We start from the raw sequence: 11,923 nt of genomic DNA, 5'->3' as shown, positions 1-11,923 counted from the left end.
TCCTGCTCGTTATCTGGCACCATGTTTTCACTTTCTGATACCTTTAAAAAGCACCCTAATTATACCAGCACATTAATTTCAATAAAGTGGTTTTGCATTTTTGTATAACGCATTTAAGGGTAAAAATGTTTTTCAAGTTTAATGCCCCCCCCCCCCCCCCCCAATTAAAAATAACAATAGAGAAATGATGATGAAGTGGTGTTATGAGAAATCTTATGTTCTTGATGGTTCTTAAAAAGTAGATTCCAATTGTAGCTAAATATTGATGTACTTATTCCAAAAAAGGCTCAAATAAACAAATGCTACATTTAATAAACAGAAAATACATTTTTTTAAATTAGCAGTGGTTTCCTCATTATTGTTGAGTTTCTTAAAAAAGACAAGACAAGAAAAAAAAAAGAAGCAAAGCATCGAACAAGTGCATTCATAGCTTAACAACTAAGTCCTCCCCTCTCTCTCTAAACTACTCAAGTCTGGGCACAGTCTGCATTTTAGACATTTTAGAAGCTTCTGTTTTCAAGCATCTTTCTAATTGTTTTAAAGGTTTCCTTGTTTAAAATGAACGCGCAGAGTGAAGATAAGCTGCAGGTGTTATAACTGAAACTAGTACTGCTAACTGGGAGGACTGGCTGCAAGCTGCTGAAAAACCAGTAAAGCTGTCGCTGGTTAGAAAAAAAAAGTTTGTGAAAGTGGCCTGACGTCACACTCCCATAATGCTTACCGCCCCATAACTCCGCTGCAGCCTGAGGAGAGCCAGACACACTCTCAGGCCCTGAATATAGAAAAATTATTGGGAAAAATCGGAAAAAATACCCAAGCAACAGATCGGGAGGAGAAAAGAGCGTGGAGCGGTGGCGTGGGGTCTCCCACAGCGGGTTTTTGGTCCGGTCCGGGATGGGAGGCTACCGGGAGTCCTTGTGAAATTGACTAATGCGATGCTGGAAACTTTCTGGTGGGTAAACTGCTGGTTTTTTTCCTCTAAGCGCTCATATTGTGGCTTCACGTCCTCCCGTGTGCATGTGTGCCTTTGCTACAACTTTCCGAGCCTCGTATCAGCCCTCAGTTGTCTCTGAGTGACACTTGAATTGTTGTGAACGTGTTGTTACCGTCGCACGATCGGACTTTGCGCTATTTTTTTTTTTCTTTAGTGGCACCGTGTAAGAAGCCTGGCTATTTAATTCACAATTACGCGATCGTCTCCTCTGCCTCGTCTTCTTCTTCTTCAGTTTTTTAAAAAAACGTTTTCTTGTTTTTGCTCGATGAATATGTTGCAAACGCGATCTGTAAAGTTGTTCCACACGGCGCACTTCGTGCAGCGGCCCCTCGCTGTTGACGTTTGATATACTTTTGCAAGTTTTCGGCGATCTTGTGATTTTTAAGCAATTTTCGAACATTCATGAAGTGTGCAGTGCCGCTGCACGGGAGAGGGAGATCGAGAGAACGTCCTGTTGCGTGTGTTTGTTGACCAGAGGGGAAAAAACAAATTTGCTGAAACGTGCACGGATGTTTATGCCCATCACAGATTCTTTAAATAAGTTTTGCGACCGATATTCAGTCGCCCTCCTTGAACCCTGAAGCCATTGTTGCTGTCTGAATCGAGCCGTCCACTAGGTTGTGGTTTATGTCACAGTTCGGATGTTTTGCTGGGAGAGTGTGCGCATTTCCTTGAAAGAGGGGGGTAAATAACAACCAAGACTCTGCCAAAGAGCCGTGGTGGTTGGGGTCACAGTGTGGGGGTTCAGTTTGTGCACTTGTTTCTGATTTGGCTGCACGCTTTTTGCGTATTTACTGTCACTCAGGAGGGAGGAAATGAGTACAAACAACGGTGGAAGTAACCCAAAAGTAACCAACTTTGCAGAGGACTGAACAGAAAGCTGTCTCTCCTATTGGGAGATTGTTGCATTGTGCTGTTTTTCATTTGCATTTCATATTGTTATTCCAGCAACATTACATTTCAAGATTAGCAAACTTTTCCCCTATTCTGCATAAAGCATGAACTCTGGCTGAACTTTGGGATATTTAAGGTGTTTTCGTGACATCACCTGTAAGCTATAAGCAGACATCCTGTGATTGTACAGGAAAGTGCACATCCACGGTGGGAGATTCCACTATACGCGTACACAGTTTTCCATTACCAAGTTATCCATCATCATTTGAGCACACTAAAAATGACAATATGGAAGTACGTCGGCCAACATAAGTATCAGCTGTTGATATAGCTGCGTATTGTTGTTGTTTTCCATCATTTGTAGCAGCGTGGAAATGTTCAAAGATACTGTGAGGAAAGGAAGGTACTTTAGGACAGTTAACAAGAACAGAACTGTGGACATTTGTGTCAGCATCTGCTGTTGGCTAGATTGTTATTTTAAACATAGAAATCATCCCAGACTTTGATGATCAATGTAACCTAAAAGCAAAAAAACAAAACAAAAACAAAAGATCAACTTACTTCCACAAACATAAAAGCTCAAAAATGATTGATTGATTTTTCATTTAATGTAGGAGAAATACCACATGACGTGTCACATTAGTTTTAAGAAGCCATTAGTCATTTTGTGAGTTATTAAGAAAATACATACACGATATATTAGACATGCACAGGTTGTGAAATTCTAGACTGATGCTGATGTTTAAATTAGCAATTCGATTGGTAGCTGATGATATTTTTTCAGTATTTTTATTTTGTTTCTGTTGTTAGGACACAAAGTAATCTTATTTGAAAACAAAGCTAATCTGTGTTAGTCTTTCAGCTTTTTATTGCACAATATTTGTGCATGTAGTGAGTAAAAAATTAATGTGCAATTAAAGATAAATATCAGCTCCTGATATCAATAAATCTTGCCTTGACATTAGGTAATCCTGCTGATTTGTGTAGAAAATGATGCGATGAGTCACTTAGTAAGATGTCAATTAATTTATTTTACTGGAATCAATAAAGTTTTCGAACTGAAGGTAACTTCTGCCTTATGGTTCAAGGTCAAATGCATATTTTGCTTGCTACTAAATCCACAAACACAATTTCAGTGCATGCAGCTATAAATCAAGTCAAACATTTTGTTATAGTTCATATGAATAATGTGATATAGCTGGACTACCAGTCAGAAAAGTCATACTCACTTTTCAGGTATAAAAGGTAGCTTAAAAGGCTAAATTCAGATCAGCATGTAATGAACTTTAGGTAGGTTTTTCCCTCCAACTTCATGCCTACATGTCTGAGCCAAGCATGTAACATCAAGGCCTCCAGCTACATAATAAGGAAATGGAAGTGAGGTTGTCACGAGACAATGCCTTTGCTGGTCGCTCTGCAAGTTGAGACCCATGTGTTGATGTTTGCTGCTCTCTCACTACAACCGCTCGGCTGACGATGGATCTGCCCCATGGAGCTTTAGCCAGATTTCAATTCTCACACGTGGAGCATTGAAGAAGATGGCTGTTTTATTTTTTTTTACATGCAGTGACAGATGATATATGAAAATAATGGTATTTGAACAGAATAGTATTTTCCCCCACAAATTCACAGAAGCTCACGCTAATTCCCATCAGTATGTGTGTTTTCAGAATGATTATCTGCACTCTAAAGCACAAAAAAACCCTCAAGAAACTCCAAGACTCCAGTACTCCTACTATATATTTTTTCCTCACACATAACCATCTAATGATTCATGTTATTCTGCTGCCTTAGCTTTCAGATCTGCTCTGCTCAGTTGAGCACAGTCTTTGCTTGAGTCCACTGAGCCAGCTTCTTCTCATTAACTTCCATGCATTGCCTTACATTACTTCCATGCCCCTGTGGTCGAGAGGCAGCACGTTTCATGTTTGCCTTTGTGATTGAGCGAACGTGGGTGCCTGCGAGAGCACACACACTTGCCTGTTTGCAAGATATGTGTGTGTGCAAGTGTGTGTCTGCGCTCCTTTTTAGTGTGTGTGAATGAGAGATCGCTGTTTTTTTGAGTCCAAGGGAGGACTTCTTCTCTGAAAATCCCCCTCACAATTCCTTGCACCTCTTCTGGCAGCAGTGGTGGTGGCGGCAGCGACAGCAGCGACGGCGGTGGCAGCAGCAGCAACAGCAGGCTGATTACCATGAGAAAGGAGCATCAGTTGGGTTAATGGGAGGGACAGCCCTCTGAGGGGACAAATGGTAGTTAATAACCAGGGAAGAATCGGAAAAGCTCTGATCCCTCGCTTTGTACTTTTTCACCTTCTAGAGGCACGGATGGGATGGGGTTGGAGGGGGTGGGTGAGGGAGCAAGGGACACTGGGTTCATGGTAGAATGGATGCGGCTTCCTGACAGGCTGTAGGAAAACTGTACTATGTGTTACTTTCTCAGGAGTGGCACTGGGAACCTGAGCACTGCAACAGAATACAGGGCATTGCTAGAGCTGTTAAGTGTGTGCATGTGTAAGCACTGGGCAGTGTCCATACAAGAGTGTGTGGACGTAAGTACATTTGGTGTCATGGGATCAGTGTTCAGGTTTTTACTGAAAACAAGTAATGCTTTACACATTATTTGATACTTTTCCTAAAAGTAATGCAATTCGTTTCTTCTTAACGAATTACCTGCCGGAGAAGGTAATTTGTTACCCTATTTGATACATTACTTTTGTGTTACTCTGTAAAATGACTTTAAACACATTATCGCATAATTATCTATATAAACCATAGGCTATAATTATAATCCCTATCTTTTAGTTTTAAAATTGAGCCCAAAGAGAGTTCATAGTGATGCAGCTGCAGAAACATGAACAGGTAGAAATGAAGGCTACAATGGTGCAAGCCTGACTGCTCGTCACTGTTTTTGTTATCTGTTGTCCATATTTCCACTTCCTAAAAGCTGTAGCCCACGCCGCATTTTTCCTCCTTTCTTCATACAGACAGAAATCAGCTAATAGTAGGGCAAGTGCACAGGAAGAAAGAAAACATGTTAACTTGATGCTTTTTTCTTTCTGTCTGCCTGGTGTGCAAACAGCTAAAGAATCTTTGTAAAACAGTGTCACAATGTAATTGTAACTAACATGTCACTGTGTTACTGAAAAATGTAATGTGATTACAGAAACACATTACACTCAACACTGCATGGGACTAGCAGGGAAACAGATATTTCATTTAATTTATTTGCAGTATGTGAGGCTTCACACATTAGCTGCTGGGCTTTCTTTGATTAAAACAAGCGAATATTATCAAAAGCTATATTTGACGTCTTGATGATTTTCACTGGTTTTAATCATAGTTTTTCCAGTATTAGACTGTATTTATTTTATTTAGGAAAATTGGTCGTGCAACTTCTTTATTACTATTATTATGAAATTAGTATTTTTTTGTTAAATTAATATAAGCGCCTTTGTAGAATCCAAAAAGTTTAGCTTTATTGTCCCATGAAGCCTGATAATCAAGTCTACCTTGTAGTCTGAAGTCCAAGTATTACATACTCAATTAAAATAGGATAAAAACAGACTTGGATATCCTACCTTTTTCAAATGTTAAATTTGTGGGCTATTAAACATAGCATTACACATCAGACGTTTGTTGGATGGAATGGTTTTGCTGTATAGATTGCAATGTGATCGCTAGCCTACCATAGCTAATACCATTGCTAATGTCTACCAAAGCTAATGTCAGGTAACATTAGCAAAGTTTCAGTACATAGAACAAGGAAAATATTACTGAAACTTTTTGGTGACTTTTTGTTCTTGTGCATCATAATCATAACATTATCGTTATAATAACAATACCAGTGGAACTGCTGCTTTAGCTAAATGTGGCTAGTAACTGGTGGGTAATATTAGCTAAAGTTGACTGACCTTACTATTAAGTCTGTATGCTGAGTTTATGACTTTTTAGTGTGGAAGATTATTAATTAATTAATTAATTAATTAATTAATTAATTAATTGACCAGATATTCTTAACACCATGTGTATGGACAGAACCCATGTTGAAGTCATATATAATTCAGATGGTTTTTAGTTCACATGATATTAAAGGCTAAGAAGTAAGCTAGTAAGTTGAGGCATTGGGGACAAAGATTGTTGGGTGCATAAATATGTCCAAAACATCAATCTTTATCCCCATTTTTACTAAATACAACAATATGTACATTTACAACATTTAGCTGGCAGCTATGACAGAGAGAAAACGATGTTTTGCTGTATATTACACTGATTGAAAACAGGCATACAAATGAGTGGAGGAGCTTACATAGGCACATAAAGTCTCACGTACGCACAGATATTTACAAGGCTAATTAAAGTAAAAAAAACCCCCCAAAAACCCAACAACAACAAAAGAACACTCACATTGTCATTTTTACTATGCATAGGCACAAAGTTAATAATACAGGCACACATGCTCTCATTTACTCACTCTTGCAGAGGTTTTTCGGACCCGTGCACATTCTGATGGGTGCTGCAGTGTGCTGGTCAGAAATAGTATGAGGATGCGAGATGCTTGAACCACATACTGCCACTTTTCCTCGTGGATCTTTTTCTAGGAAGAACAGGGCAGCTGTGGCTTTTCAGAACCTAGATTCATCCATCAATGAGCACCCATGGTTTACACCACACAAAACACACATACACACCCTCTTTCCTCTCCCTAATTCACCTCTAGGCCTTCCCCCTTTCTCCAATTCAATACATCCTCATTTCTTTCCGTCCTCTCTCTTTTGCTTTTTATCGTTCTTGCTTTTTTTTTTTTCAAAGTTTGTCCACCTTTTCCCCCTCTCTTTTGCCCTTCATCCATCCTTCTCTCACAGACTGAGTTTACAGCCCCAGGCCACTTCCGCCAGGCTGTCTGCTACAGATTTATTAATAGGCTCGTCTCTCTCCAGTAAACACAGCATTGGTTTAGGGGGTCGTCTCTCAGGCACTGATAGACTTGTACTTAACCTTAGGCACTGACCGACTCGGGAATAATAGAAGGTCTGTTGGTTCCAAGGATGATCCACTGCAGACCAAGTAAAAGAGGGGAACAGTTGGAAATAAACACAAGTAGGAAATAGTTTGCAGTAAAAGACTGAAAAATGTACACATCTGGTCAGGTGGAGTTTGGTAGGTGAAAGGACAAGGTGGCAGAAGTGGGATGAAATGTAAAAAATGTCATGCGATTTTACTACAGGCAATACAGCTCACACCTCACCCTGTTCATCTACTATTGATTTATGCCACCACATGACAACAACAGATGGAGATTTCCCATTTGTCATGGACTTATGTTAAATATTGTTGGAAACAGTTGGTCCATCTTAACTGATCATTCACTATGCCCAAACCCCCTTTAGTTAAGGTCAATTCATGGTTTCTGTAAACTCAAAACAGACTTGCACAAGCTTCTGTGTATATACCACTGGGGGTTCATGGACACATTCCTACCTAGAAAACATGATGTTGACCTCTTGACACCAAGAAAGGGGCTGTTTTTTGTTTAAAAAAAAATATATCATTTTTGTGTTACTAACATAAAAAAGTAAAGAGAACCTAAAGATTAGAGATTAGGAGAGAGGATGTGAAATGTAAAAGAACAGTCTGCTCAGATAATCATGTGCTATAACTTGGCTTTTACTGTTTCAATGAGTCAGCAAACTTCTTGACTGTTAGGTAATATTATCAAATAAATGGTGAGACAAATTTAAAGATAGATACTGAATGGAGAGATTTGTTTTTAAAAGGACAGGACTAACAAATGTTTTTGCATTTTTTTGATCATAGTCAGTAGTATACAAAGTTGGGACTCTCATTTCTTACAAAGACGACCATTGATATACCTAACAGATTTTAGCTGTCGTTGCTGGCGACCTATTCAGGGTGTACATTGCTTTTAACCGCATGACAGCTCAAGGGCTGAGAGCTGCGACATTAATTCGATACGGGGTGGCTGTAGTTTAGGAGGTGGAGCAGGGTCTACATGCCGTATATCCATGGGGAAGATCCCAAGTTGCTCTCTGATGCATCCATCAGAGTCTGAATGTGTGTGAATGTTAAATAGAAAGGTAGATTGATATATATTATAGCTGATGCAGACAGCAATATTGTTTTTTAATGTACTTTTTAAAGTTTCCCTTTTGTGATAGGGATTTTTTTTTTTTTCAAAAAGAGTTAGCCAGTGCTAAATTTCTACAATGCATAAACATTAGTGATTGCCATTGGTTGAATTCAAGTCAGGTGATCTGAACTTTGGAAGGTGAGTTTCTACTTATACTGATGGTCGTCCAGTGTATTGGTACATTTCTAAATTAACCCAACTTTCCTGGTAATCTTTTATTATTTGTATTGCTTATCTTAAAAAAACCAAAACAATAAAACAAACAAACCCAAAGTAAAAACTTAAAACATTACTTCCCACATAACAGGCAAACATCAGCATTCTTACCAGCTACGGAGCCATTAAAAGGCATGACAGTGAGGAAATTGCATTTTTCTTGTATTGCACTGAACTGCTAAGTTCCTGTATTACATTACGGCTTTTTAAACTACCCCAAATGTAACAGAGAAGGGGTGGGATTAGACCTCTGCTACAAACTCATAAATTTATGCCAAAGTATAACAAAAAGAGTCTTTGACATTCTTATGATTTATCCACAAGTGCCTTACTAGTTTCATACATTTGAAACTAGTTTTAAAAATAACATGAAAAAAGAAAGCAAATACGCTAAACCAGAAAACTAAAAGCCAGTGTATTGGTACATTCTTAAAATGGCAGGAATTTGTGCCAATCATGATTTACATTACTGAAGAAAGTTTCTGTAATAGGTGAGCAGTAACTTCAATTGGAGTTGCTGAAAAAATGACACCCAGGGTGGATTAAAATCTATTACTAGAAAATTATTATAATCCCATCTCCCTTTGAAAAATACGGTCAGGACATACAATTTGGTTTGCTGTTGTAAACTGTAGTTAACTGGGTATGCTACATTTACAGTTTATGTAAATGATTCTGTGAGATTCACTTTGAGCTTTGTAAAATCTAAAAAAAAGCCTTTACTTTTATATACATATATTTGAATATATTTTTATATATACGACTCTTAGTACAAATAGAGCTTCAAAGGCCTGTCAAGCTGTTTTAGGTTTTGCTAAGATATACTTCAACAGTTGTTATTTGGTGAGTTTTTGTTTTCTTTTGTTAAAAACAAAATATCATTACTTGACTATAAATGTAACTATAAACCTTTTGGCATTTTTTTGTAACCTTACGAGGTACCATAGGAAGGTAAAAAAAATAATCAGGTCCAAGTTAGAGAAGATAAAATATTTTAGAAGCATCTGCATAAACTGACTGTCCTTTAGAGGAGCACTTTTTAAAAAAAGAAGAAAAAAAAGAAAGAAAACAAGACAAAAAACTAATTGCTGTTGATTTTAGCTGACATTATCCTTGCAGCCAGTTTCAAGGATGACCTCAGTTGTGCATTTCTGCCATGAAACCCCCCCCCCAAAACAGAATAATACACTTGTTTTATGCTTTTGGTGTCTATGAATTCTTTGAAATCATAATTTTTATTTTCATTATCACTGAAATTTATTCTTTCAAGCAAGTGAATAATAGTTGAGTCTGTAACATGTTAGGACTGTTTAAAACACAAGTTTGTGTGTTTTTTTTTCTTAATAGTTATTTATATTTTATTAATGACTTGTCTATTTGAGCATTAACTCTTTTAATTCACTTCACGCGAACTTTTCATTGTAAAAGAGCATTTTAGGTGTTTTTCCTTTTAATGAAATGCCTGATGTCTGGTTGGCATTTATATAGGTTTCTTGCTGGAGGTTTAGGCTGCAGATGGGGATTATCTTCGGTTCTTGTTTAAAACAACAAAGAAAACGTTTTTGTTCGTACCAGCAGTACAGAACCCAGATTCATTCAGTGCACTGGCACATAAGAAATATTTACATAAGAGAAGCTACAACTAGTGATTTTTAATTATATTATTATATAATGTAATATTGTATTTTCAAATCTGTCAATACAAAATACAAACAATTCTGCAATCTGTTACAGGTTGGTTGTCTGGTGATTGAATTATTATTAAAAGTTTGATGGAACAAACTTTTACAGCCAAACATATTTAATTATTTTTAGGGCTACAAATAGTTGATTAATGACTTTGTCAGTCCTCAAAGCATGTTTAAAATGCCATGTTGAGATCATAAAAATTTACAATATAAATAGTTTTAACTCTAAATATTTAAATTTTTGGAATTTTAATTTTTGCATGTGAAAATTGTAGACCTTTTCTCTAATTTTTGTAATCGGGAACAGGAGGTTTTCTAAAAAGCAGAATGTTGTCCAACAACAGGGAATGTAGCACCTTTGAAGTGTTTTTATTCTTTTCTCTTCACTACCATTCTATCCAGATTTTGTTAAATTTCAATATTTTTTCCGTGACTGTGCCAATAGCGTGATGTGTTCGCGATCATCAGCATTCCTAATATCATCTGTTCACATGCAAAGTTTTCAATCTGAGCCAAAAGTGGAAGTATTGTGGTGCGCTGCTGTGGTGCGCTGTAGCCGAGGAATGCACCAGTACCGGACCATCTAGTGCACACACGCTCAGTGAAGTATGTCAGAGAGTTGTTTGGGATCAACACGTGACTCAGAACAGAATTATGCGTGTGTGTATTTTACTGGCACAGTAATATCTGGAATATGGACCTGATGTCGAATGAAATCAGTCACACACACACACACACTCCTGACTCACACATGCCCTCCCCTTTCTCTTTCTCTTTCGCACACACATTCAGCTACAGTAGTACTGATACATGAGTGCGCCGCTCCTGAGTCATCCTCAGGAAAAAGCGGGCAGCATAGAAAAAGCAGAATGTAGCCACACTGTCTGATGACACAGTGCTTCTTCCTTTCTCTGAAGTGATTTTAATAATGCCTGTGCCACCCCACCCTGCTCAACAATCCAGTGCTTGCTAAGTATTGCCAAGCAAAACCTTCAGCTCCCTCAGTAGAAGTAAGTTTCTCTGCTGCTTGTGCCAGCTGAAGTGAGTGATGACTTTGAGCATGGAGAAAAAGAGGCACATCATCAGCTCGTACCTATGCACTTCTGATTTTAAACACTGGGAACATGATTCATGTAGGACTTGCTTTCTGCTTGCAAGTACTCAGTGTTTATCTGTGCCTTTATAACGTAGTTGTGGTTGCTTTCATTTTACAGTTGCTACTTAACCAACAGATTCTCTTTAGTGAATTCGTTGGTAGACAAAATACTTGCATTTCTTATTCAAAAATGTGCATCACCACGGTGTAAAACTGCTGTGACATATAAAGCAAAGTGCACACAAAGTTAAAAAGTATGTGGCGGTGCCACTGAAATATACATGTATTTGTTTATAAGCTGTACATAAAAGGACGCAGTAACATCAATATATAGAGATACTGCAGGGGAAATATCTTTAAGGTATCTGTGAGTAAGTATATCATTACATCATGTAATCATCATTACATTGCACCATTAAAGAAAAATTTTTTTTAAGGGGGAGGTTGAAACTGTTATTTCTCTATCATAAGTATTAGTTTTATATACAACAGATAAGATAAAACAGCACTTTTCATGGAGTTGAATGAACAGAATGACAGCACCAAGGCCCAGTATAAGATAAATAGGTACTATTTTAAACTGTGAATCATGCAAAGCTATTCTGGTAGAGTCCAAGAATAAAAAATATATGGCTCAAAATAATCTGAATAGATCAAGTTTAAGCATGGCCAGATAAACATTTTGCTCTGGGGCAGGAACTCATTTTGGGCCACCTCTGTTTCAGTAAGACAGTGATAATTAAATACTATAAATATAATGCCATAAAATGCCCTTGTATTTGCGTTTATTTACTTCAACGTTTGTTGAGTAGAGTTCATTATTACTTCAGTTTTTGAAAACCTTAAGTAAATATATGCTTTGTAAAACCCTAAAATTAAACTTGTTT

General features: G+C 37.6%; 1 protein-coding gene across 5 annotated transcripts in view; it reads left to right on the top strand.

Moving 5' to 3' along the window:
* The first annotated feature begins 187 nt into the window (after positions 1-187).
* The window catches only part of plagl2 (pleiomorphic adenoma gene-like 2), a 50,315-nt gene continuing 38,579 nt past the window's right edge, over positions 188-11,923 (top strand). For all 5 annotated transcript variants that reach the window (XM_003457849.5, XM_005462765.4, XM_005462766.4 and 2 more), the window contains exon 1: positions 188-952. The gene's annotated coding sequence lies outside the window, so the exon portion shown is untranslated. The remainder of the gene's footprint in view (positions 953-11,923) is intronic.

Source organism: Oreochromis niloticus, linkage group LG20 (assembly GCF_001858045.2).
Source record: "Oreochromis niloticus isolate F11D_XX linkage group LG20, O_niloticus_UMD_NMBU, whole genome shotgun sequence".
Lineage (NCBI taxonomy): Eukaryota > Metazoa > Chordata > Actinopteri > Cichliformes > Cichlidae > Oreochromis > Oreochromis niloticus.
This window is presented reverse-complemented; position numbering and strand designations above follow the sequence as displayed.